Here is a 27,337-nt window from a genome sequence, read left to right as displayed (position 1 = left end):
TTCAAATAAATTAAAAAAATATCAGAAACACAGCAACGTCCCATTCGGTTGCCTATCTGCCTTGTCGTTCATTACTTCACCACCTCTTCGATTTACTCGTATTCCACACCTTTGTCACCTAAAATCATGCGAATCGGGCAGTGAATGTGAAAAGTTTAACTAAGAAAAAATTCCCCCAGCAGCGGTCGCCTCAGTAGGTGTCGGCTAAGGGGCCAGCAACACAATGAAATAAAGTAGGCTGACTGCCAACCTTAAATTGCCTGTGGCTGGAGAATCGTGATCTTTCAGCAGCATTGCCGCAGCCGCTGCCGCAATTTAAAGCCTTAACACACGACATCAAGACCACGCCACACCAGTAGCTATGCAAATCATGCCCCTCACTTGGCGCTGGGCTGTGTAGAATGAATGGTGTGACTGAGCAACTGTGGCGGCGTACCACTGCCCGCTGCAGCCATGTATCGTGTTATTGACCCACATACCTGAATAACCAAAAAATATGTAAATTTTGCTGTGGCGAGCGTTACGATGCAGCGCATCAAAGCCCCAACCGCCGTACTTTAGTACTTAAGTGAAATTTGAAGAAAATTGAAAATAATTATGTGTAAGCAAAATTTCACTGTTCGCTTTTCATTTGGTCATTTTCACATTTCCATACGCTAGAAAGTAGCACCTGTGTTATCTTTGTTTTTTATTTTTATTTTTCTCATTTTTTTAGCTTTGCTTTGCGTTCAGGTTTTTCTTTTAACGAGTTTTGTGTTTTTTGTGCTGCAGTTTCTTTTGTTTTTGTTGTATGAAAATCAGCGAATTCCACAAGATATGTGTATATTCTTCCGAATAGCGCGAATAGTGAAATTTTTAATTAGGTTACGATATTTTATGAAAACAAAATTTATTTCTTTAAATAAATTTTTGGTGCTCGCAAAAATATATGTAGTTGGATTTGTTATTTTATTGTCTTTTTAGGTTTGATTTTGTAATCTCGTTTTACCTTTTGATTTAAATTTTTTTTTTAATAAAATGAATATAAAATTAAAAAGGAATTGAGAAAAGAGAAAGTTAAAGTATTAAATAAAAGAAATATATAATACAATAAAATTAAATTATTATTTATTTAGAGAAAAAAATAAAATAAAAAACGTAAATAAAAGAAATAAATATATTAATAATAAAAATTAACTAAAGTAAATGACATAAATTGAAAAAAAGAAATGTAAAAATGGTAATTTAAAGAGTAAAAAATAAAACATTATCAACTAAAAAGCACTAAACTATAAAATTATAAAAAAAACTATCTACAGGTACTCTCTGCTAACGCACACCTCTCTTAACCTCTTGCACTATTTGGACGTGCTATACACGTCCAACGAAATCTGGTCTTAAAATTTAAACGACGTGTCACGCATGTCTTCAGAGCTTTCTCTGCTCCTTACTTAATAAAGAACTATGCATTTCGCACACGCGATCTGCCCAAAGCTTTAACAGAAATTATTCTAAGTAAAAGCTCATTTGGAACTTTTTTGCATGGGATAGTCACACGCTTTTGGAAATTAATTTATAGCGCAAGAGGTTAAGCCGATTCGTTTTTTAAAATATACCACAAATCCTTAAGACTAAATGTTTTAAATGTTATTCTCTTAAGTGGACAAGCCTCCGATAACACGTAAACCCTTCCATGATATATAATTAACTCTTTTTTGCACTTTTCTCATAACCCGACACCTCCCATAAGCAGACAAATTTTTCAGAAAAGAAAGGAAATAATTTTAAATAAATAAAAAATCAGTAAAAAATTAAGGAAAACAACTAAAATTTAAATAAATATCTGAAAGATAAATATAAAAATTAAGTATACTAAATAACAAATAAATGTTTAAATTATATTTAATTTTTAATTCTTTTTATATTCAAGTTTGCATTTATCGAAAACTAAAATGTACCGAATTTTCTCTTTGTTGACTTCCATTGTTAACACCCTGTACCTCACAACTTAAAAAAAAAACAAAAAACGAATTTTGTTAGTGTGAAATATCACCTTGACAACGAGCATAAATTTTTTATTGTGTGATCGATCCTTTACGAGATATTGACCACCACAGCCATCTACCGAGAAAATAATGGATTTCTTTTTCCCAAACTAATATAATGTATATATATACTTTTGTTTTGTTTTGAAACTAATATGTTTTAGATTACTTTACTTTTATTTAAATTTTTGTTTTTTTTTTTTGAGAAAAAATTATAATTATATTGTATATATATATATTATATAATTATATTATAATTATAATTATTAAATAATAGATTATTAAACTATTTTAAACTTTTGCTTGCATTTATACATATATACTTAGATTAAAATTTGAAATAAATTTTTTTTATTTTTTATTTTCATCAATTTCCCTAGTTGAGTTGAGGTTATTTTTTTTTATTTCTGTTTTTACCTCGATTTGATTTCTCTCTCATTTCTTATTAACTTCAATTTTTTATATATTTCTATTATTTTAACTTCTGGCCAAATGCCAGAATTCGATTGTAAAAGTCTATAAACATGACTATAATTAACGAACCGACATTAAATTCTCGCATATTATTCAATTAAAATTGCTTGCCAAAAATATGTGTTTGCTGAAAAGCCGATCAATTTTATTGCATCTGTTATTTGAAGTATTCAATAATTTGAGAAAGTGTAAAATTAAAAACAAAAATTCTTCACTTATGGGATTAATTGCAATCGAATTTTAACAAGAAATATGTATTTCAATTTAATAAATTAGTAAGAAAGGCATAATTTTAGATGCGCACAAATTGGAAAAATAAATAAAACAGAAAAAAAATTTATGCGTAAGACATTTTATTGACTATTCGTCGCTCATAGTTATGAAAATAGTAAATAAAATATCCAGTGAATGACACTAAAAATCGTACAGCGAATATTCTGAAATATTTTTTTTAATATTTATTTATTAAAGAATTGGGGTTGTATCTGTAAGACGATAAATAATTTATATTCTATAAATATTTTTATCCAAGTCCGTAAAATTTGATATAATAATAAAATAATTAATATGATAATCAAGTAATTAATATAGTAAAACAATTACCGCCGCCAGGTTGTGTAAGTGCCTCCCAAAGAATGGGATGTTTGAACATAAAAAGTAAAACAATTAGTAATTATTTAAAGTTGCTAAATAAAAAATAAAATATTGTAAAAAATCCGAAAAAGTCTAAATTAAATTTTTTTCATATTTATTTAAGTTTTTTAGCTTTTGATGCACACTAGGTATTAGGGACCTGAAGATAATGTTTTTGAGTGTGTATTTTCATTTAACATAAAGCTTTCTAAAAACAAAATACAATTGTTAAAATCAAAATTTGAATAACACAAAAGCGTGTAAAAAGTTTTTGATTCATACTGTTTTATATATTTTTTATTTAGTTTTTTAAATAAATTTTTTGTGTATATTTCATATATATTTATTTATATATGTTTTTTTATATTATATATTAAATATTTTTTATATAGTTTTTTGTTTTTTTAATTAATTTTACTTTTTTAAATACATAGTATTATTATTTTTTAAATGCATAGTTTTTTACATATATTTATTTGTTTTAATTATTTTATTTTTTATATTTGAAATATAATTATTTTAAATAATTTTTATATTAAATTATAATTTTTTTAAATAATAATATTTAAAATATGTTTTTAAATAATTTTTATATTTTTGTATATTTCTTATATAGTTTTTGAAATACTTTTATATATTTATTATATTAAACAAATTTTTTTTTCTTTAAACATTTTTTTTTTTTTAATTTTGTTTTTTAATTTTATAGATTTCTTTTATATTTTTTGTATATTTTTTTTCTACTTTTGTATAGTTTTTATCTATTTTGTACGTTTTTATATTTTTAATACAAATAAATAATGAAAGTATTGTTTAGAAATCGCTCTGCTCTATGCACAGCGATACTCACTGTACATGCGGGCCAAGATCTGAGAAGAAAAAAGCCGGTAATCTTAGCAATTTCAGTTAATAGTGAGATTGCCTTGACAGAAAAATGAGAAACAATTCACATAGATAGAAAAAATTTGAAGGATGAATGAATAAAAATCTTCACTGAATCAGTTTTCAATAACCGTTGTTGTTATTTATAAATTTTAATTATGTATTCATTATCTCTTTCTTATTTTCTGCTTAGCCGTTTGCCCATTTAAATCAAATTAATAAAATTTTATTCCATTCATCCCTAGCACATTCGATATTACGAATTTTTACATTTATTTTCTGCGCTTTATACGAGCGTTTCCTGTTTTTCAGTTCTTCCTTTTGTACTGTTCTGCCCTCTTCGTGCGCTTCTCTTAAAACATGCGCATCCTAAGTAGTTGTCTCGTGATCTGAGCTTTTCCTTCATTAATGTGCAATATAAGATGCTGAAAATATTCAAATGAGCGAATAATGCTTTGGTTGGTCAGGCAAAACAAAAAAAAATAAAAAGAAAAACAAAATGCTATTGAATTAAATACAAAATGATATAATTCGTGACAAATGCATGATTGATTGGTAATCTTCGAATTATGTCATTGAATACAAAGTACTTAGTTGTTGGCCATCACGAGCACTTCATGACTCCTGGTAGCTGTAAAGGGGGAAAAATTTAGTGAAATTTTATGTCGAATTTTATTTGCAGAAAGGGAACCTTTTTAGAGCTGTTTTTGTTTTTTCTTTAATTTTTTAGGTCAGGTTAATTTTAAATAGAAAAAAGAAGAAAAAATTCCCAATATGGTGGACCCTGTTGGTAATGGTGAAAACAGCGAGCTAAATTTGATCCCTCTTCAAAGTCAGATATATTTTATAATTGATGTGTAAATGAGTTACAAAGTTAAATGCGTACAAAGAGACCTATAAATTATTATGAATACTAAAATTTATTTGTAGAAGAATTTATACTTTTCACCAACATTTTTGTAATATTCATTGTGATTCATGTTTTCCTCTTTTTTCTTTTTAGGTAAGTCTTTCATTAATTCTAGATGTATGCTAAGAGACTCTGGTAAGCAATTTTGAACTACAAATTGTGATTTTTCATTCGATACTGGACACGAATGGTAAAAAAATACCAATACAAGAATATGCTGAATATCAAACAATTACTAAAATTACGCTAGGATTTTCGCGATTCACTGAAATAATTTAGATTTTATTTTGACAAAAAAATATTTCACCAATTCTGCACAAAAAAAAAAAGACCGGTTCGGTTTTTGAAATGTGTAGTGAAATTAATTAAGTAATTTTTGGCCTTAAAAATGTAAAAAAAAAAAAAAATCTTCAGTTAGAGGTTCAATAGTATCATAAAATACAGAAAAATCAAATTCATAAATTTCTAAAAATTCTAAATTCCACAGAATTTAATTTTAGGTTATTTTATATCCATATTATACTTGTGTCTATTCAGCTTTGTTTTACGCCAATTTTTTTTTGTTTTGAAAAATTTATTTGATTTTTTATCCCTTTTTGTGGCATAATCATACATTTTTTTCATAAAATTGCAATAATCGCTTACAAGGAATGTTTTTCTAGAAAAGACTAAGCAAAAGTTCAAAAATACTCAAAAATATATCTGTTGGTGAATTATTGGTGACAGCTATACAAATAATCTGTGTCAGTAACACCCTGCAGTTCACGAAATCAATAAGCAATTATTTGCTTTATAATAATAATACTTTGAAAATCAAAAACAAACAAAAAAATATGCGATGCCCCCTGTAGCATATTTGTAACATTCTACAAGTATACTTTCATTCCGATTATTCTTGCTCACTGTCATTACAACGCATAGTTTTACATATATTTTACACTTTTTTCTCTCCACTCTCCATGCGTCTGTATATGCATGTGCACATATTTTGCATTAATTCTCATTCAATATATGCGCTGTGTTTGCACTCGTCCTGACCTCTGGCAATATTGAATTAATGCTAATGAAGTGAGTGTGTTCGAAATTTAGTTGAATTGCAGTAAAACATTAAACAAATTAAAAAAAATTAAATTTCCATTTTAAAAATTCACGTGAAGTCTTGTTTAGGTAGCTGTTTAGTTACGTCCTTTTATTTTTTTATTTAATTTTCGGATATTACTTTAACTTATTTTATTAAATATAAATTAGTTTCTTTAATTTCTCCAAGCAATTTAGTTTTTGTATACATACCTCTATTTTTGACACATTCCATTGCCCAAATTTTCATTTCGATTAGATTTATTAAATTATTTTAATCTCTCTAACTTAAATTTATTGAATTCAATTCAATTTCATTATCTTGTTCGCCATTAAGCAAAAAGGCTTGATTGCAAAATGACTTGTTTTCTTCTTTTTTCATAGAGAGCTTTTCCGTGCTCTTTTAGCAGCACTAATGCGGAATGAGTTCTCTCACACATGCATGCATTTACAAGATTGCTCATTTCTTGATTTGAGCTCTCCGCTCACTATTGCATATTTTTAGGCTTGAATGCAGATGAGGGCAAAAGCAATCATATTCAGGAAATTGGTTGGGAAATGCTAATTAACAAAAAAAAAGAAAAAAATGTGCTTTCTAGTTGTAAATTCAATTGTTAGGAGTGTTGGTTTGGGTGCAAGTTACTCATACGACATGGTTGCTTATATGCCAGTGGAAAGTATAAGAACGAAATTAAAATATAATATTAAAATGACCAATTTCCTATCAGAAGCTACAATAAAATAGGGTTATATGTAATACTAAAATTTGGGCAAAGCTATTTATTATTTCTCTGTGTAATTCTTCGAATGCACATATGTATTATATTTGGAATTTTATATTTGTTTTTTTGTTTGCTTTGTTTTTTGTTTCTCAAACGTTTTTCGTTTGCTTTTGCCTTGTTTTTTTTTTTTAGTTTTTTTAGTCTCTATATTTTTTCGTATATATTTTCTTTATTTTATTATGTATAATTTTTTCCAAATTTTGTATTTTAATTCAAATTTAGTTGTATAATAGTTTATTTGCTTTTCTATTTTTATTTCTATATTTAAATTAATTATTTTTAATTTTGTTTCCGTTTATTTTTAATTTGTTTTGTAATTTTATTGGGAATATTTTTTAATATTTATTTTGACTTGTTTTGTTTCAAATATAGTTTAACTAATATTTGCTGAAACATTTTTTTTGTTTTGATTTTATTTTATTTCATTTCAAATTTTTTATTTTTTTTATTTCATTTATTAATTTTTTAAAATTTTTTTTTAAATTTTTTTTTAAATTTTTTATTTGAATCTTTCGAATCTTAGTTAGTTGGTTTAAGGGTGACCCCGCATCGGAGTGCCACATATACCGCAAGTTGGGTCCATTGTGTTGCCCTAGAGCTCATTATTTTAAATGATTTCCCCACCTAACCGAGATTTTTATTGTAGATTTTGGTCAAAGATATTAATTCGTTTCGAGAATTTGATGAGAGATTCGATTTTTAGGTCCGAGAGTACTGAAAGATTGTCAATTGTTGGAGAGCCTAGAAGAGCGAGTCGACTTCTGGCTAGACCGGGACAACTGCACAGCAAATGTCTGCTCGATACTTCCTCATCTTCGTCCTCGCAGTATCTGCACAGGTCGTTTTGAGGAACCCCGAGCTGACGTGCGTGAGTGCCCAAAAGGCAGTGGCCGGTGATAAGATATATTATATGCCCTAGTTCGTGTTTCGAAAGACTTATAAGGGTTTTTGTCTGTTTCAGATTGTAGGATGGCCAGATTTGTCTGGTCGTAACGCAAGTAGTTTCCACTCGCCACCTCCGATCAGCAATGCTGTGAAATTCTCGATCGATGAGCATTTTACATGTTGAGAGCGGAATGTGGATTGTGGGGTAAGTTACTAACATTTGATTGCGCAGCTCCAGCTCTTGCGAGCTCATCAGCTTTGCAGTTACCTTCGAATCCACTGTGACCCGGTATCCAGATAACTTGGACAGAATTCTGAACACTTATCTCGTTAAGAGATAAGAGACAGGATCGAACCACATCTGAGTGGGTATAAGAGGAGCTGAGGGCTCGAACGGCCGCTTGACTGTCGGTGAAAAAGCGGATATCCTCTAGTGATATTCTATTTTCTAAGAGAGTTTTCGCAGCATACCAGATATAGCGCATACTTTCGCTTGGAATACACTACAGTAGTCGGGTAATCTAAATGATAGATTGATGTGAGGGGAATTGGAAAAGATTCCAAATCCCACTTTGCCGTCTTGTTTTGAACCATCTGTATATATAATCAGAGGGCCATCGATTTCGGTAAGATTTGTCTTCCATTCTTCCCTAGTTGGGAGTGAACAGGAGAATAGCAAGGGTGGTGATGGAAGACTTACATGATAGTCTATGTCGAAAGAGATAACAGTGTTCCTGTTCAGTATGGCCGAATGGCGAAGATACTTATTCCATTTCGATATAGCATTCATGCGTGTCGCTGCTTTCGCTGCAATCGCTTTGCCAGCCAGATCGATAGGGAACAAGTGAAGCAACGTGTTTAGAGCCTTAGTAGGTGTTGTACTTAAGCATTCTGTTATCAGGAGGCAGGCTGTTCTTTGAACTCGACCAATTGTGGCTACTCTACACCGTTTTTCGAGTGCTGTCCACCATACAACCACACCGTAGAAGAGTATGGGTTTGATGATCGAGGTATATATCCAATAAATGATCCGAGGTGAAAAACCCCAGGTTTTGCCTATAGCTTTCTTACAAGTATAGAGAGCTATGAAAGGTTTTTTACATCTGCTTTCGATGTTCAATTTCCAACTCAACTTCCTATCTAGAAAAACTCCTAGACATTTAGCTGAATCAGATAGAAGTAATGATTGCCCTTTTAAGGGGTTATACGCAGTTATGAAGCAAATAAAAGACGGGTTGTCAAGGATTTATCCTGAAGAAACTTCGGAATATTTTAATTTGAAAATTTTTGGCGGTTATAAAAGCATCCTTCAAGAACGTAACAACATTTTTTATTTATGAAAATGTTGATTATAGAGCGCGCTGCAGGCGATTTCTGGAACCTCCTTTAAAAAAAGACGATTTACGGTGTACATCGTAACTCAGGATTGGATTATCTGAAATCAAAAAACCAAACAAATTTTGTTAATATATTAGATTATCTAGTAATTAATCGTTCGGCTAATCAAAATAGTGAATTTTCACAAAATGGTAGCTTTTAAAAGAAATGATTTCGATTTTTACGTTAAAATTTGGCCGTAAATTGATTATAAAATGGAAAATAAGTATCAGATTTACAAAAGGAACGATTAATTACTAGAAAATGTATCTTTAAAGATTGAGTTAAAACGGTTGACCGATCAAACAAGCCGTTTTCGAGATATCGTGTACACCGACTTTAAAAATGCCGTTTTGAAAAAAAACACGTTTAAAGTTTCAATACCAACCTTAAAACGTGCCGAGGCATCTCTACATATTTAGGTATAACTCCGAAAGTATTGCTTAGATCTGCTTCAAATTTCGTGCGTATACTTTTGAATATATGTACATTACAAAAATGCAATAAAAAATCGATTTTTTTGAAAGTCATAACTGCGTATAACCCCTTAAAGTTATTGTTTGCAGTGGAGGAGATTGATGTTTCCTATTGAAGAGAACAAGATCTGTCTTTGCTGGATTCGCATTTAGTCCGCATTCGGTGCACCATTTTGACAGAATATTGATTGAGCGTTGCATGAGCTCAGTGAGGGTATTCAGGTGTTTGCCTGACACGCAGAGAGCAATATCATCTGCATAGGCTACAACCTTGCAGCCTGCTTTTTCGAGATTTCGAAGCAAACTGTTTACAGCGAGATTCCAGAGAAGGGGTGAAAGTACTCCGCCTTGAGGAGTGCCTTTGACGGCGTACATTCTCATGCGGCTTAACCCAAGCTCTGAAGTGATTATTCTATTTTGGAGCATTTGTTCGATCATCTTTCGGATGGAGTAATTAATACCCAATTTGGCAATTTCAGACAAAATAGCGTTGGGTTCAATATTATTAAAAGCACCTTCTATGTCCATAAATGCGACAAGAGAGTACTCTTTATTGTGAAGGGAAGTTTCCACTGTTTGCACCAGTGAATGAAGTGCCGTTTCAGTCGATTTCCTTTTAGTGTAGGCATGTTGTGCCTCAGAGATCAACTTAGTATCAAGTTGGGTTTTGATTTGCTCATCTAAGACTTTTTCAAAAGCCTTTAAGCAAAAAGAGGTTAGACTAATGGGCCTGAAGTCGTTTGGTTTGCAGTGTGAAGGCTTCCCCGTTTTCGGAATGAATACTACAATACTTTCGATTTCTTCCAAATTGTAGGAAGGTAAGAGAGATTTAAACACTTGTTAAAGATCATTGTTAACCAAGGCAGTATATTAGAATTTCCAGTCCTTCTTGAAGTTCTGCTGGAATGATGTTGTCAGGACCTGGTGATTTAAATTTTTTAGAACTTAGTATTAGATCTGATCTATTCCCATAATTACTCTGAAGAGTGCTGGGAAGTGCAGGTAAGTTGGCAACACAGCCTGGAAAGTGAGATTCTAGAAGTATTCTAAGAGTGTGGTCAGTTGAAGTAGTCCAAGTTCCATCTTGAGTCATGATAAAACTGGGAGAGACTGGGTTTGATGCAAGAATCTTGCGTAATCTGCTTACTTCTGAAGTGTTCTCTAATTCTTGAGTGTATGATCGCCAGGATGTGCGTTTTGCACTTCTGACAGCTTTCTTAAAGTCTTTGAGACATTGTCGATATTCTTCCCATTCGTCTGTTATTTTAGATTGGTTAAAGAGTTTCCGAGTTCGATTGCGAAGTTCTGAGATTTCTGGAGTCCACCAAAAAGGTTTATGCTTACCTCCTGTTTTTGTCAGGGGACAAGATTGTCGTGCTGCGCTTTGACACGTCTTCGTTATCATGTTGACAGCGTTTTCGATATCGTTTTTATTTGCCATTTCAAACTGCCTGATATCAGGAAGTCCATTGGCAAGATGTTCTTTATATTTGATCCAATTCATACGTTTTTTGTTAAGGTACTTCATGGGTTTTGCCGTTTCGGCTTTTAAAGTGAATGTTATATATTGGTGGTCGGAAAAAGAGTGTTGTTTATCAACGCTCCAGTCCTGCACCAGTTGTGTACATGATTCGCTAGCAAGAGTAATATCGAGTACCTCTCTTCTAGACGAGTTAAGAAACGTAGGGACATCACCTCTATTACATATTATATATCAAGCTTATTCGCTAGAATACAATCAAAGAGTTGCTCACCTCGTGAGTTGTTTTTTGTACTGCCCCAAACAATATTATGTGCATTAGCGTCTGCTCCAATAATTATGCGTTTCTGGTTCAGATACGCGGTATTGACGAGCCTTCTCACTGCTTCAGGAGGAGGCGCCTCCGCTGCGTTGTAGGGCATATAAGCCGACACAATCCAAATCGGGCCGTGGACAGCTTCAACCTCTATGGCAGTGGTGTCAGCATTGCTAAAGGGAAGAAGAAAAGCATTAATATGTTTTCGAATGAGAATACAAGAGCGCGATCTGACGTTAGCCTCACTTTGAAACAAGGTGTAGTGCCTATCTTTCAGGCCGCATATCTTGTCGTTTGATATCCAAGGTTCTTGGATGAGAATGATGTCTTCTCTGAGGTCAGAGAGACGAAGAATGAGGGCTGCTGAGGCAGCCTTAAAGTGATGCAGATTAATCTGCAGCACCGTTAGATGAGCATTCAATGACTGTGGCGTTCGCGTCATCACCGCTATCTAAAAGTCTATCCTCGTCCTCGAGTTGGATATTGAATAAGTTTCCCACAAGTTCGCTGTTTGACTCCGACTCGGACTCAATCATTGAAGCTTGTGAGAGAGGCTTATCGACATCCATCTCGGGGGCCGCCGTACTCTCTTCGCTGGGTGCGAGGAGATTTTTCGGCTGATAGGTCCAGATGGTAGTGGTTGCGGTCGTCCAGTGCTTGAACGCTTTCCTGGTCCAGGAGCAGCGTGACATGTCTGGAGTTTCCTAAAGGCTCTTCCACCTTAACTACCCTCCAGTTTTCGGTGGGTAGGTTCGGGTTTCCGATCTTCAGTAGCTCCAGGATGGTTTCCGGATCGGATGGCTCTACAGGTATTCTTGCTCTGCCGCGAGGTTTGTTGGGAATTTCGCTCTTTTTGATGAGTTGGAGATTCGCCCCGGGCCATACCTCGCCGAGTCGGTCGAGGGCCTTGCCATACAGGCTGACAGAGCGTTGATCTGAGCACGCGATCAACTTGACCCTTGCTTGGAACCAACCCGCGTCAGAGCAGAAAGGAGGGGGTCCTGGGTTCTGCTTCAGAACGTCCAGGTAGCCCAACTGAAGTTTTCTCTCCACAATCTTCCAGTTTGATGGAGAGATGAAACCGTCAGGGTGGCTCTTATCCACCACCGCCATGACCAGACTATCTCTGGCAACTTCGCAGAACTTGCGTAATTTGACCTCAGAGGAAGTTTTATGCTTTTTGGGGTCGTTGGAACTAGGAGGATCCTCTGAAGACCGCTGTCGCTTAGCTGCACTCGGTTTTTCTCTGGACGCCTCATACTTCCCAAGGAACTCCCGGGCCCAATCGAGAGTTGACTTTTGTTGGTCGGACAGCTCCTCCTCAGGGGTTTTGCCGAGCTTTTCCATAAGGAAAGTGGCGCGTCTTCGATCTCTGTATCGACGGAGATGAAGAGGGATGGGTTTTCTGGAGACTTCTGTCCGACTTAGCATCCCTCGGCGTGTGCTGTTCCACCTTGGATTGGTAGCCTTTGATATAAGGAAGTGACCTTCTCCCCGTGAGTCCATGTTTATTCCAGTCGTATTAGCAGAGACATGACCTACTAATACGAGTGGCTTCTCGCCTTCCACCGAAGTGGATATGGGTCACTGCCAGCAATTATGGCAGTTATGGCACGCGTGCAGTAACACTGCACCGCATGTTGTTCCCTCTACCATAGTTGTTGGTTGACGAGAACTAGGCTGGTTCGCGAGTAGGCTTTTATCAAGACTATGACCTACTTAACCACAGAAGATAACTGTGGCGTACCCTATCCACCACCTGGGACGCGCCGCAATAGGTGCCCAACCAAAGGGTTTTTGTAATTTTCTATATTTTATATATATATATAATTGGTGCGTACACCCTTTTTGGATGTTTGGCCGAGCTCCTCCTCCTATTTGTGGTGTGCGTCTTGATGTTGTTCCACAAATGGAGCAATAACAGTTTCAAGCCGACTCCGAACGGCAGATATTTTTATGAGGAACTTTTTCATGGCAGAAATACACTCGGAGGTTTGCCATTGCCTGCCGAGGGGCGACCGCTATTAGAAAAATGTTTTTCTTAATTTTTGGTGTTTACCCGAGATTCGAACCAACGTTATCTCTGTGAATTCCGAATGGTAATCACACACCAACCTCCCCATTCGGCTACGGCGGCCGAATATTTTACTTTCTTTTAATTTTGTTTTTTCAATATTTTTTTATTTGTTTTATTTTTAAATATTTCTTTATTTATTTTTTATTGTTTTTTTGTATTTTTTTGTAATTTATTTAATTTAAACATTTTTTTATTCCTTAATTACCCTCCCGCTAAGTAATTAATTTACTCTACCCATTTCATCTACTTTTCGTTAAGAAAAATATTTCAACCGTAAAACCAAAAAAAAGTGATAATAAAAATTGCACAACACAGAAACGAAGTCAATGACTGCCACACAGTCTGACTTTACATTTGAGTCAGCATTGTGGCATCTAAACTTGACTGCCTGCCTACAGCAAGGCAAACAAGCAGCTGAAAGAGCAGCCTATATACAAGCGCTGTACGCACAGCCAGCTAGCAGGCAGCGATATTGGCCAACTATAGTATCAACCTAGCTGACGGCCTCATGTGATTAAGTAGTGGAGGAGAAGTTGTACGAGTAGCAGCCGTGCTGATTTCAACTGCTGTTGGTTGAGCTCTCTGCACTTTATAACTCCCTCATTACGCGCGATCGCTCTCTTCTTCATTTCTTGTCAAACTGCTTTGCTTATCTTTTATTACGTTGCTGGTTTTTTGATATTTAAATATGTTTTTTTTTCGAAATCTCTGTCGCAATTTGATAATGCAAGAATAACAAATATTAGCAGGAGTAGATGGAAACGCATATTCGTCTATTCTGCATTTTATGGGCTGGTCTCTAAAAAATTTTGTTTATTTTTCTACAGGAAATGCACACAAAGGGGCGATGTAATAACTCGAGATAGAGAATTGTCACAGTGCGTGTGTTGTGCACGTAGAGTGGATATGTGAATTGAGAAATCTCGAAGTCGTTTTCGAATTTTTCTTTTATTTTATTTATATTTTGGCTTTGCGTATGCCTATTTTTCGGCTGAGAACGGCTATCGCCAGTTTTCGGCGACGCTGTTGAGTGTCTGTAGAATTTTGGTAAGCAAATAGACGGCCAGACTGGCACCTATCGTAGTGTGCGTGCATTAATTTTTCTACATTTTCCCAGAATTTTTTTCGTCATTTCTTATGTTAAATGGATATAAACAATTTTAGTTATTTTTTATAATTTTTTTTATCAAGTTTTTGTTTTTTATTTTAGAATCAATTTAATTTTTTTTAATAGTTTTAGTTTGTTCATAGTTTTTTTTTGTTATACGGTTTGCTGGAAGAACGTCATGAGTTATGATAAAAAATTAAAAATTCGAGAAAAACGGCTTCGAGTTACTATGCCTCCTTAAGAAAAGAAAGATATTTTTATCATTTATTTTTTTCTATTCTATTATTCAAATATAAGTAATAAAAAAAATAAAATACAATTTATTGAAATTCAAAAAAAGTGAAAGGAAACTAAAATAATCTTAAATAGAAGCAACGCTTTTCATTTAATCATTTTAATATTTCTTTTTTTAATATTTTTTAATGTTAGTTTTCTTTACCACTATTTTTACTTTATGTATTATATTTGATTAAAAAAAATTAAAAACTAAAAAACGTTTTATTTTTCTTTTAAAGTATTTTATTTTATTTAATAATAATTAAGAATCCTTTTTTTTAAACATTTCGTGTTCTATTGTATTTTTCCATATTGTCTTTCCTTTCACCAATTTTCATTGCACTTCTTATGTGTCATTACTCTGGCCCTTGTGACATTGTCACCGTACCGTTATCAGCGGTTTCTGTGTCAGCCTGCATAATTTTAAATGTTTATGGTTGTCAATGCCCTGGCCACAATTGAATAATTCATTATTTAAATTTTCCAGTTAAAGGTCGGAAATATGTAAGCGAGGTTTGCTTTTTCGTATAATTTCTTTTTGTTTTATTCCATTTTGCTTTCGTGTTAACGACGCATTTATTGTGGAAACAAATTATAATTTTGCAGGTGGGCTTATTGAAATAAATGCTTACAGCTTTTTTTGGATTATGTTTATTTATTTTTCTGGTAATTACCCAAAAAATTGTTGTAATGCATACAAAAATGTGAACTGCGTAGTATTCTCATTCAGGCCACCCATCAACTACAACAAAGAATTTGAAACCCGACTACATTACGCTTAACACCCATTTGAGTATTTGTCTAAGTCGGTTTTGCTTTACTTTCTTTCATTACACACTTCTAATTTGCTAATATCTGTTAACTCATTCAACAAGTATGATATTTGCTGCTATTGTTGCTTGTTGTTGTTGTTCTTAGCAATGTTCCTTAATACCATTCATATAAGCTCGTATGCTCTTCTGACTATGGCACTCGCTCTAATGAGTCAAGTCGCGCTCCCAAAGTGGATTCGCTTCACAGTCAGTGTTGCCAACACTTGCGACTCGTCTAGATCTTAAGTTGATATACCTTCTGCTCAAATGTGAACGAGACGTTATCAATAAAACGGTCCGCGGATGACATATGGCAAAAATAATTTTTTTGTTTTTTGGTAGGACTGTTATAAGCTTACATGGCAAATTTCAGCGTGATATGTCACATAGTTTGTTTTCTGCGCTACTGTAAACAAGTCAAGCAAAAAATTTATTTTTGCCATATGTCATCCGTGGACCGTATTATTGATAACGTCTAGTTCATATTTGAGCAGAAGGTACATTCCTTCATTTGTTTTATTTTATTTTTATTCGAATTTGTAAAACGAATGCTGCTTTTAGTTTAAAACATGAGTGAATAGTGAGGGCGGAACTTGATTTTCGATTTATTTGTAAAGTCGCTCAGCGCTTTTAGAGTCTTGTCATAAGGGAAAAAGTGAGAGATTTCTTTTCTTATTTTCTTCATCATCATCATCTTTAATCATCATGCTAAATATATGGCAACACTGTATAGCAAAGCACCGTGGCCCCCAATACCGATCGATGCAATCTTTATTTCGACACCCTCTCACGCCCCAAACTCCCCAACTTGCTATCCAGCACATTCGACTTCGCACACAAGCTTCGTTCATGTTGCTACTACTACTTGTAGTAGTTTTTCTGGTTGTTGCTGGCTCTGTCGCTACTTCTGTCATCCGCTAACGTCATCCGACATCATCGCCCTCATTGCCTGCTGCGCTCGTCGCCGCTTCAACACACACTTTACAGTTTAGTTTACTTGTAGACGAGCTACGAAACAGTGGTGTATTTTCGTGTTTCCCTCAACGCGTGAGAGCGAGAATTCGGCAAAACCAAAAAAATAGAAGACCAAGCTGTGCGCGCGTTCGCGTTATACGACAGAACAACAAATACAACGAGAGTTATAGCTTATAAAAAACAACAGCGACCCTGTTGCCGTCCGTTCTGGTATCGATGGTAGCGATAGAGGTCTCGATTTCGTCAGCGAATTCGCATTATCGGCCAGCTCAATACTCGGTTTCGATGTTTTTCTGAATACAAGCAAAGTGTTTTTTTTTTGTTTTTTTTAACAAACAGTGAATTATTATTGTATAATTTAATTTAAAGAAAAAAAGAAAAAAATCTATGGCATTTAATACTGCGTCCATAATACTTTGAACTGCTAGCCAACCTTTTTGGTTGTCAATCCGAATAGTTTTTCAATTGCCTGTAGTTTCGTAAACATTACGAAAACGGATCTAAAGCGTCGTCGTCGCGTTCACGATCATCGATGTATCTGTTCCAGTAAAATTCAAAATTGCATAAGCAAAATTTTTCTACAGTCAAATACCACCACGTACGCACAACAACGTCGTCCGCATTTGAAATTCCATCAGAAGCGAAAAAAGCGAAAGAAGAAAAAGTAAAAAAGTGATGGCGTAAAGAAAATATATATACGTGAAAATTTTCGTACGTCTGAAAAAACGACGAATAGCAGCAACAAAAAGTTGCGCTATTTTGGGAAATTTTCAAAGCATTTAGCTGTTTTGGGTAATTAGAACAGAAAAAAAACAAATTCTAAATAAATGAAAATTTTTGAATTTGCAAAAAATGAAATCGATATGAAAAGTTGTAAAACTAAATGAAAAAGAAACGGAAAAATAATTTATCTATAGATATTTTGAACGGACAGTATCGTTATTCTGATACATTTTACTCGAAACAGCAAAAATATCTTCAAATATTCTTTTTAATGATGAAATTATGCACATTTGCGAAAATATTGAAACCTGTTACGTTTTTTTTTTGCTTGTGTTTTGCTTGCTCACAGCCACAGCTGAGTAATTGTTTGCGAAAGCCAACAACATAAAATATTCGCAAATATTCAACTTAACCTAATTTTATTCGCACAAAACAACCAACTCGTATTTAATCCATTCGTTTGATTTTTGCGGCCGAGCACTTGAATAAAAGGCGCAAATGCTCGTTAATCCAATTGAATAAAGTAACAGCGGTATCGACAACTTGCTCTTAACGCCTCCCACGACCACCCTCTTTATTTCTTCCTCCACTTCGAAGCCAACACTTCAACTTCAATGTCACTTAAGAGCCTTTTCTACTATACGGACTACACACAAGCACCTGACTTAAATCTCTCCAAGGTGGCACTTCAGTCTTCAGTGTGAATTTGCATTTTCTTGTTTTTGCGAATTTTATCGCCCCCTTGATTTCTTTTCTAATAAAATTTGTTAAGTATACACTTTGATTGCGCGTTAACTAGTTATGCAAAAACAAAAACAAAACAAAACACGTATAGGAATATCAAAGTTAAAGTAAGAAGAAACCAAAAAGACTAAGAAAAAGTTATGGTATTATTTTTTCATTAAATTAGGAATGTTTTTTATTAAAAACAATTTTTTAATGAAAATTAAGAAAAAATCATACCTTTTTTTATTTTAAACAATTTTTTTATTGAAAACAATTTTTTTTTATAAAAACAATTTTTTTTACGAAATGTAAGAAAAATAGTAATAAGAAAAACTAGTTAGATTTTTTTTATGTATTTTTCTTTTTATTTTTTTTTGTATTTTTTTATTTATTTTTATTTCATTTTTTATATTTTGTTTTAAATAATTTTGTATATTGTTTTAGCTATTTTTTATAGTTATTTTATTAACCTCTTTTGTTCAGTTTTTGTTTTTTATTTTAATACATTTATTTTTAGTTCAATAAGGAAAATAAAAACAAAGTACGTTTTCCTTGAATTTAATAGTTGTTAGGTAAAATATTTTTATTTTTATTTTGTTATGTTAAATGAGAGTATATTTATATTTAACCCGATGTTTATAGATTTTAATTCGCTTACTTCAGCCAATTATTATCACCAGTCGTGCCAATATTCACTTCTATTTTCGAGACTTGAACTCGTTAAATTTTTAATTCTGGTTTTCATTAATAATGCAATATAAATTTTGGTGCAGGCTATAGTTTTCTTTCTTTCAAAAAACACCCACCAACTGACTACTCATTCATACATACAAAAATGCGCCAGGTGAAAATACAAAACTAAGTTATTAACCTCCTTCGCGATATTCGCAGTCATTTCGCATATGAAACGCTACAACAAATACGCAAATTTTATCAATGGAAAATTTTCTGCAATATTATGGCCCGCTCACACAAACTATGCACCTCTCACTCTAGCGCTATTTGCGAATTTGAACCGGTTTCTTTTTATTTATTTTATTTTGTGTTTTCCTTTTTTTGACATGGTCGAAACGTTTCTTTTTTATTGCGTTTTTGCTGCCATTTGCCTTTTCGTTGGCTTTTTTATTTGTGTTTGCTTGTATTTTGACCATTAAGTCGCAAGTCGTCTGCAGCAAAAGTAGCAAGTTGCGAGACTCTTCTTGCCTTTCACCACTTGACACACACGTTTAGCAAACACTTCACATTCTCTGGTGACTTCATTTCGCGCTCACTGATCACCGTATGCTGACTGCCGTTTCCTTGCTCGTTTGGCAAGTCTATGCTGCGAACTTGTCTATATATGGATGTGGTATTTGTATGCTGATCAAGAGGATCTTGAAAGCGCATCATTGTTTCTGCCTTTTACTTCAGTTTGTTCCCTCTAGGTTGCATCCCAATTACATTCTTTGAGCAGAGTGGCAGATAGTCAGACAGATTCTTATGGGCATACAAATGGATATATGTAAATGTGTGTGTGTATGTGCTTGTCACGCCAACCTACCCTTTTAGGCCTTCAAACGGCATTAAAAAGCTACGAAGAAGTCGCTTGGACTGCACAATTTGAGCCACTGCGGTGTTTTAACAACAACTCGTAAATCTGCAGTCTTGCAGGTTGATGAATTTGCCTTGGTTAAATTTAGTATAAATTTCTGCAAATGAGTTTCTGCCAATATTTATGTGGTGTCTAGAAAAAATTATAAATCGAAAAAAAGAAATGTTATGTAAAAAATATTTATTTGTCAGCCGCCGGAGCACATTTTTTTTAATCTGTTTTTATTATTATTTTTTTTATACATTGTTTTTTTTTTAATTTTTTTCTAATGTTTTTTTTTAATTTTTTTCTAATGTTTTTTTATAATTTTTTTCTAATGTTGCTTTTTAATTGTTTTCTAATGTTGCTTTTTAATTGTTTTCTAATGTTTTTTTTTAAATTTTTTTTTTTTAATTTTTCTCTTATTTTTTTTAATTTTTTGTGTTTGCGATGATCCGAAAAGACTTGTTCTTAACTCATACCTGGCTTTTTAGTAGTTCTTTCATTCCGAAAGCCCCCTCAGCTGAATTCACCGCTGGACTTTAGTGTGAAATATAGTATAATAGAATGGACGGTTTTCAATTGATCATCGAGCAGACTGTAGAGTTATTTTTGCTTTCTGAAAAAATTGTATTCTTAGCTTTACGGACAGCCTTGTAGATGAAGATCATTAAATACCATTCTCTTTTTACCCGAGCTTCTTAAATCTCGAACCACCTTTTTCGCTTAGCGAAAGTCATGCATTTTGTTGTCGCCACAGCTAAATATGGAGACATATTTATTTTGCTATGTTAGGCAGTTTTTTTTCTGCTCATCTGCATGTTCTATGAACGGGAACTAAAGCGTTTTTCAGTAAGAGCGCTTCAACTTTTTTTTTGAATAAAACACAAACGGTTTGACTTATTTATCTTTATCGAGTTTGAACATATACATTTAAGTATGAAATTCGATTTCTTTTGCATGACCACCGCGTGCACGTTTTACGAAGTCCAATCGTTGAACCCAATTTTCGACCACTCTTTTGCATAAATCGGCCGATAAATCGTCGCCGGCTTGTTACTGTAGACCAATGACTTCACATAACCCCAAAGAAAATAGTCTAGAGGCGTCAAATCATACGAGCGCGGCGGCCATTCGACCGGTCCATTTCTGGAAATAATGCGCTCATCGAACTTACTCTTCAACAAATCAATTGTAGCGTGTGCTGTGTGGCTTGTGGCCCCGTCCTGTTGAAACCATATGTCGTCTAAGTCCATACCATTCAATTGCGGCCAAAAATAATCGTTTATCATGTCGCGGTATCGATTTCCATTCACAGTAACGTGGCGATCGTTCTCGTCAACGAAAAAATAACGGCCAATTACGCCGCCGGCATGTAAACCGCACCAAACAGTGATTTTTTCGGGATGCAACGGTGCCTCATGAATCACGTGTGGATTGCTTTCTGCCCAGTAACGCATATTTTGCTTGTTGACAAAGCCATTGAGCCAAAAGTGAGCTTCATCACTGAAGATGATTTTTCGACTTTAAACTTTCTTAACAGAACACGCATTTTTATAATAAAATTCAATGATTTGCAAGCGTTGCTCAAGTGTGTAGCGTTCCATGATGAAATGTATACTAATGAAGTTTACAAATGACAAGCGAAAAATAAAAAATATTGCGTCGTTCCCCCTCCCTCTCGGAAAAAAGTTGAAGCGCACCTATTGAAAAACGCCTTATAATTAGCTCGCCAGTTTTCCACTTCGCTTACTTCGTCTTTAACTTCCGTGACTGCTAACGGACATACTTACCAGCACTAAAAAAATGTGGCAACTCATTCGGTCCAGTAATAGAAAGCTAGGTGTAACTGAGGACTGCATTTTGACTGGAGTTCTACTGTGTTCTCGATCTAGTGATATATTGCCGCTTCACATGCATTTAGTTCTGCTGTCAATGCAATATTTGCATATTGGCAATTTTAGTACATAATTTATGAAAGTTTATCATAGCTATTCTTTTATGTGTGTCATTTTATTGCTATCTATAATCCATGTTACTATATAACAATCCTACACAACCTTTGTCGCATTTAAAGTAGTGCCTGATAAGTCGCGTGCGATCCCAGTAGGTCAAAAGTAGAGCACTTGATTTAGAATTTACGCGCGCACCAACCGCTACACTTTGTTGCTACTGTTCCACCAACTGTCATAATTGCTTATCAATATATCAGCGCGTACTTATCATACATTGCTCCAAGCTTGAGATATTTAAAATTATCGAGCTATCGTGCGATTTCAATCAGCACTCCAAGTAATGGATGACACACAAGAGAAATATTTCTAATTACAAAAAGATATGCAGATATTTAATAGAAAATCATTTTGCTATTCCCAATAAGCGATTTGTATGTATCTATATGAGCACACTACCCACCCACTTGATGCCAAAATTATTTGTTTAACTATTGCTCACACAGCCAACGTAATTTTTTTTTCGCCCCCTTTTGAGATGCCTGCTACCTAACATCTCTCACAACTCTGCCAACTCTTCGTTCACTTTATTTAGACTTGGCGGATCAGGCAGCCACATTCCGCAGTAGTCGCTGCTTATTTTAGACCAAAAATACCTACTTTCGCACGTACATACACACAAATGAGCGCGCACGACGTCTTCGTGTGAGTTATTGGTCTTCGGTCTTCTTACTCCTGAGCCCACGAGTACGAGCGCATTGCATAGTTTACGGCATTCACTTGCCGAGTCATTGCTGTTTTTGTGCCCATTCCCCAAAATGCATATTTACATTTTATTGGTGGTGTATGTATGTATGGTGTACGTAAATGCGTGTGCGTGTGTGTATAATTGTTGAACTCCTGCGTATCGGCATTCTGATGATATCATTATTTTTGAGCCACTCAATATTCGCTCCATTAGTTCATTCATTTTTTAAATTCATTCGCTCTTTGCTCGCTTCTCTTCAAATATTGACTTTTTTCTTCGTATTTTCATTCGCCATGTGCTTATCTACATATTTGCCTCTGAACGCTTATACTACACGTCGACGTCAGCCGGCCTTTTGCGCCCACGTGATTCCATTTCCAGTTTCCATTTGCCTTAATTATCAAATCGACTCAAATGGTTGGAGTTTCTTGCTCTTAGGGTCATTTTATGTGCATCCGGTTAATCGCCTCAGTAGAGATATGCCTCTTTGAATTTGCCCACCTATCAATTTCTCTCTGCAAATATTTGTCTGACTTCCTTTATACTCTGTCCTTTTTCTTTCTTTTCTCCCTCACTCGTTTGCTGTTTGCTTGTGCTTCGAGTTTGCTGGTATTGCGCCTATCCTCTGCCAGGCTACTTATTCTGAGTATCGATTCGCATGATCGATTTTATTGTGCTGCAGCTGGCGCTTACTCGTACATACATACATACAACTTAAGTTTACATATGTTAAAGAATTTAAAACAAGCAAATAGTACTTGCAGAAAAATTGCTCAGACCAGCGAAAAAGCCGAATGAATAGCGCAAGCAAGTCACAGTCAATAATTCAAACAAAATAAACCACCAAGATAGATGAAATAAAAACGGCCGAAAAGCGCTCTTAAAAAAGAAAACCAATGAAATAAATATACAAAATAAAAAAAAGTAATCGACCGCATGTTCGCGTCAATGGAAAATTCCCAACTGGTTTAAGGCAGTGCTATAGCAAATTTTGTTTGCGCCGCTTGCTATAGCTGGAGGGTGCTTGTGAGTTGTTGAATCTGAATCGACACTAACAACACATGTTGTGCTTGCGATATATCAGCACATATTTTATTCTGTATTTCTGTATTCTCAATTGGTTGTATATTCAATAAATATTTCAGTTTTTTTTTTGTTTCTGAGAACACTGCGTCATCATACGCCGTGTAGTTTGCCCTGCGCTTCTGACCTTGAACTTTGCCTTGATTGACTGATTGACTACCGGGCATGTCACTTCACTTTTTGTTGTATTATTATGTTTAAATGGGGTTGCTTTGGATTTTAGTAGACCGTAATAATGAAGTTGATTTGTCAAGACCTCATGCACATTGCCCATTATTCAAGGAGGTCCATTAAGTATTTGGATTTGATTCGGCTACAAATAGGAGACACATGAATATATTTCAGCAATTGTTTGTTTTTTTGGAAATAGTAAGCCTTGTCATTAAACATGGAATGCAATTTCATTAAACTGACTTACACAGCTTGCTTTACAATGGGGCCATTCTGCTGTTAACCCACCAAAAACAACTTCGATTTCATGTTTAAATTTTTAAGTCGGCTCTGTATGAGATGCGTAACATTTATCCTGAACGGTACCCCACCAAATAATATCTAATGGGCTCAAATCGCAGCTTCTAGGCGGCCAATTGAAGTCACTGATTCGGCTGGGTTCGAGCTCTTTCGAAGGCATGGGGGGGGGAGGAGTGTTAAAAGTGTTGGTTTTACCAGGCATGTTAAGAGGCATATGACTTACATATGCACGTTAAGTGTGTCGCGGTCTATTCTGGATATGCAGGAATTCAACCTGCTACAATCTCCAGAACGCTTTGTGCCTGTGTTACGCGGATCTCACATGACAATCCGAGTTCTTCCTCTGCAATAGGAGGTGGGTTGGTGTCTTCGGTTTTGGAATTTGTGTGCAATGTACACTGATTGTGTTTCGTGATCAACCATACTAAGGAGCCGATTTGTCTACATCCCTGTTTTATGGGCTATGCAATGCCAAAATTACTTTTGCGCTACTGGCGCTATCCGCTATCTAACCTTGGGCCTCGATTGATTCTGGAGCTGACTTTTGTGTCAGCTCATAACTGATGATTAGCGGGAAATTCTGAATTTCTTAAGAGATTTTTATTGAAAGCTTGTGTTTTCTAAACTTACTTTATAATTCTTCTTCTTCTTGATTGGCGCGATGGCCGTTTAAGCGATTTTGGCCGAGTTTAACAAGTCGTTTCTGTATAATTATTGGCCTTAAATATTATTATAAATAATGATATGCCCTCGTATCTTAAGAACATCGACTTAAAAGCTCCAGAAAATTATGTTTCCAAACACTTATCAATTCAGTTGAGCACCTAATTGTGATTGACTCTGAACGTCCAGCGCAAACACTCCACTTTGAAGCACCTGATTTAGGTTCTCAACCTAATTAATTACTACTCGGCTCGACTAATGAGGTTTGTGCTCTAGATTAAGTAGCAAAAAGTAAAAAAAAAAAAGTAACCCAATATGATTGCAAATGCCTCAATAAAAATAATTGCATTCACAGCTATAGTAGTATCAGAGCCCTGATGTAGCTTGAGTCCACATTCTCTTCGAGAAGAGTATGAAATAGATGTGCCGATGTTGCAAAGTTACTCTTGATCACTTTTTTAAATATTTTCCAAATATTTTTGGGGAATGCGAAAACGTACACGAAACGTACGCTCTTCGAAACGCAGCTTTTCCCCTATTTATCACCAGCTGGCGGTCAGTTAGCGGCGAAAGTGCAAATTCCTGTCCACTTTGTATTAAACTCATGAAATTTTACCTATTGTATATTGATTTTCTGACTCTTGACCAATTCAGTAATGCTTTACTGAATATTGTCGGACTCTATAAGTTACTTGAGCTACTTCAATAACAACAAGAGTAATCATAAATTGAGAGCAAGCACAATGCAACCTACACATTTTTTTCTTCTATAAACTTCCATTCCGTCTATTTGCCTACTGAAAAACACAAATTTTGAAAACTATTTTTAATTCCCATGAAACTCCAAATGCGATCATTTGTCATCTGAAATTTTCTGTAACCCCACCTTAAGTACTTATACATCATCACGTGCACGCGTTTGTCGCTACCACTGCCTCAAAGGAAATTTCCGCTGCTCGTTTATCTTGGCCTACAGCGAAGATCGCTCACTCATGCAGCCAACATCGTTTTTTGTCGCACTAACTCAGCGGCTGCTGCTGGGTACTTCATACACTAGTTGCTGCCAACTCTTGACGTGCTTGCCACGCTGCATAGCTTGCTTGAGTCGCACGAGCTCTTAATTGTATACTCACGTTGCAACATCCATACAGTTTAAGATTCTGCCCATGTGATTTTTCTCCACTATTTTTTTAAGCAGCCATTTTTTTTTATTTTTTTTTTTAAACAAGTCGTTGTTGATGAGCAACCATTGCATTGTTGTATTAGCTACAGCAACAACAACTGCACATTAATCTTTGATTGCTGTTCATCACTGATTAGTGGCTCTTGTTACTCTAATTCCGTGTGATGCACTTATCATTTGCACTCTTCGCATTCGTCCATGCCATTTCTAATGCTCGAAATGCTTACATTAAACGTTACATGCCTTGCGCTGTCTATGAGCACTATTCTACTGCTAGGGTGTGGCACCTCGTAAGCACATACATACTTAGAATATAATATCTTCTACAACAGCCGACTCGCTCGTCTGCGGCATATCTTGCATTCTGCTTTCATTGCCTTTGAACATATTGGTATGCATTGTAGTTGTTGTTCGAAAATATGCCAAGTTTCGTGTGATGTATACATGCATGCATACTCATACTCACATACATATACACATACCCCACAAAGTCTACGTTCACCCTACAATAACTTTTTAGTGAATGAAACACACAACCTGATTTTATATTTTTATTATTTAATTTTTAAAAATTTGTATACATATATTTATATGTTTATTATATGTTTAAGTTTCAAAAACAAAAATTAATTTCAAGATTCCTCACATAAGTTTTTAGATAACGGTGAATAATGGCTGTAACAAGTAAATAAAGCGACCATAAAGTCTGCGCTCAGTTTTAAAGTCTATACAAAAACATGATATGCTATATGCAAAAATTAAATCTAATATTTAGTTGGATCTCCACGTTGCTTCAGGACTTCACTCAGCCTATTTGGCATTGAACTTACTAGTTTCTCTGTTTCCTCTGCTGTTATCTTTCTCCATTCTGCCTGCTTGACACTCTGCAAAACCTTTTTACTAGTAATCACTTGCTGACGATCTTTTCCAATAGATCCCACAGATGCTCGATGGGGTTAAGATCTGGGGACTGTGGCGGTGTTTTAAGCTGTTTTGGGGCGTTGTACAAGAGCCAAAGCTTAACGATCTCGGCTGTGTGCTTCGGGTCGTTATCTTGTTGAAACCAAAATGTTCTTGATAAGCCGAGATTTTTGCACTTTGCTTTAAATTCCGTTTTAGTATGTTCAAGTATTCCCATTTATCCATCGTCGAATCAATACATTCTAACTGACCCACCCCATTTGCCACCATGCAGCCCCGAACCATAACCCCGCCACCTCCGTGCTTAACCGTGCCAACAAGATTTTGCTTTTCAAGAGCAGTTCCAGGTTTTCGCCAAACAATTTGACGGCCTTTTATTCCGAATATACAAAATTTACTTTCGTCTGAAAATATTACTTTTTTCCAGAACTCGGAGGGCTTATTATGTACTCATTAGTAAACTGAATGCGTTTACGTCTGTTCACAAGAGAAATGAAAGGATTTCTTCGGGCGACTCTACCATGGTATCCAGCTTGACGTAGAACTTTTCTGGCAGTTTCCTTTGCCAAGTTGATTATAGAACGCTCTTCCCGGGTCGATAATTTTTTCGGACGCCCTGACCTGGGCATAGATGTAAAAATTCCAGTTTGCCGAAAATTTGTTACAACTCGCTGAATAGAGGAATACGTTCTCCCAATAGATTTTCCAATATTTCGGAAACTTTTTCCGTCTT

The 27,337-nt window shown here is 34.8% G+C and overlaps 1 protein-coding gene across 1 annotated transcript in view; it reads left to right on the top strand.

The window, feature by feature from the left end:
- Positions 1-16,916: 16,916 nt before the first annotated feature.
- The window catches only part of LOC128859184 (protein kinase 3), a 90,264-nt gene continuing 79,843 nt past the window's right edge, over positions 16,917-27,337 (top strand). The window contains exon 1 of the mRNA XM_054095960.1: positions 16,917-17,356. The gene's annotated coding sequence lies outside the window, so the exon portion shown is untranslated. The remainder of the gene's footprint in view (positions 17,357-27,337) is intronic.

This window comes from Anastrepha ludens, chromosome 3 (genome assembly GCF_028408465.1).
Source record: "Anastrepha ludens isolate Willacy chromosome 3, idAnaLude1.1, whole genome shotgun sequence".
Lineage (NCBI taxonomy): Eukaryota > Metazoa > Arthropoda > Insecta > Diptera > Tephritidae > Anastrepha > Anastrepha ludens.
Note: the sequence above shows the minus strand (reverse complement) of the source record. Positions and strands in the feature narration are given on the sequence as shown.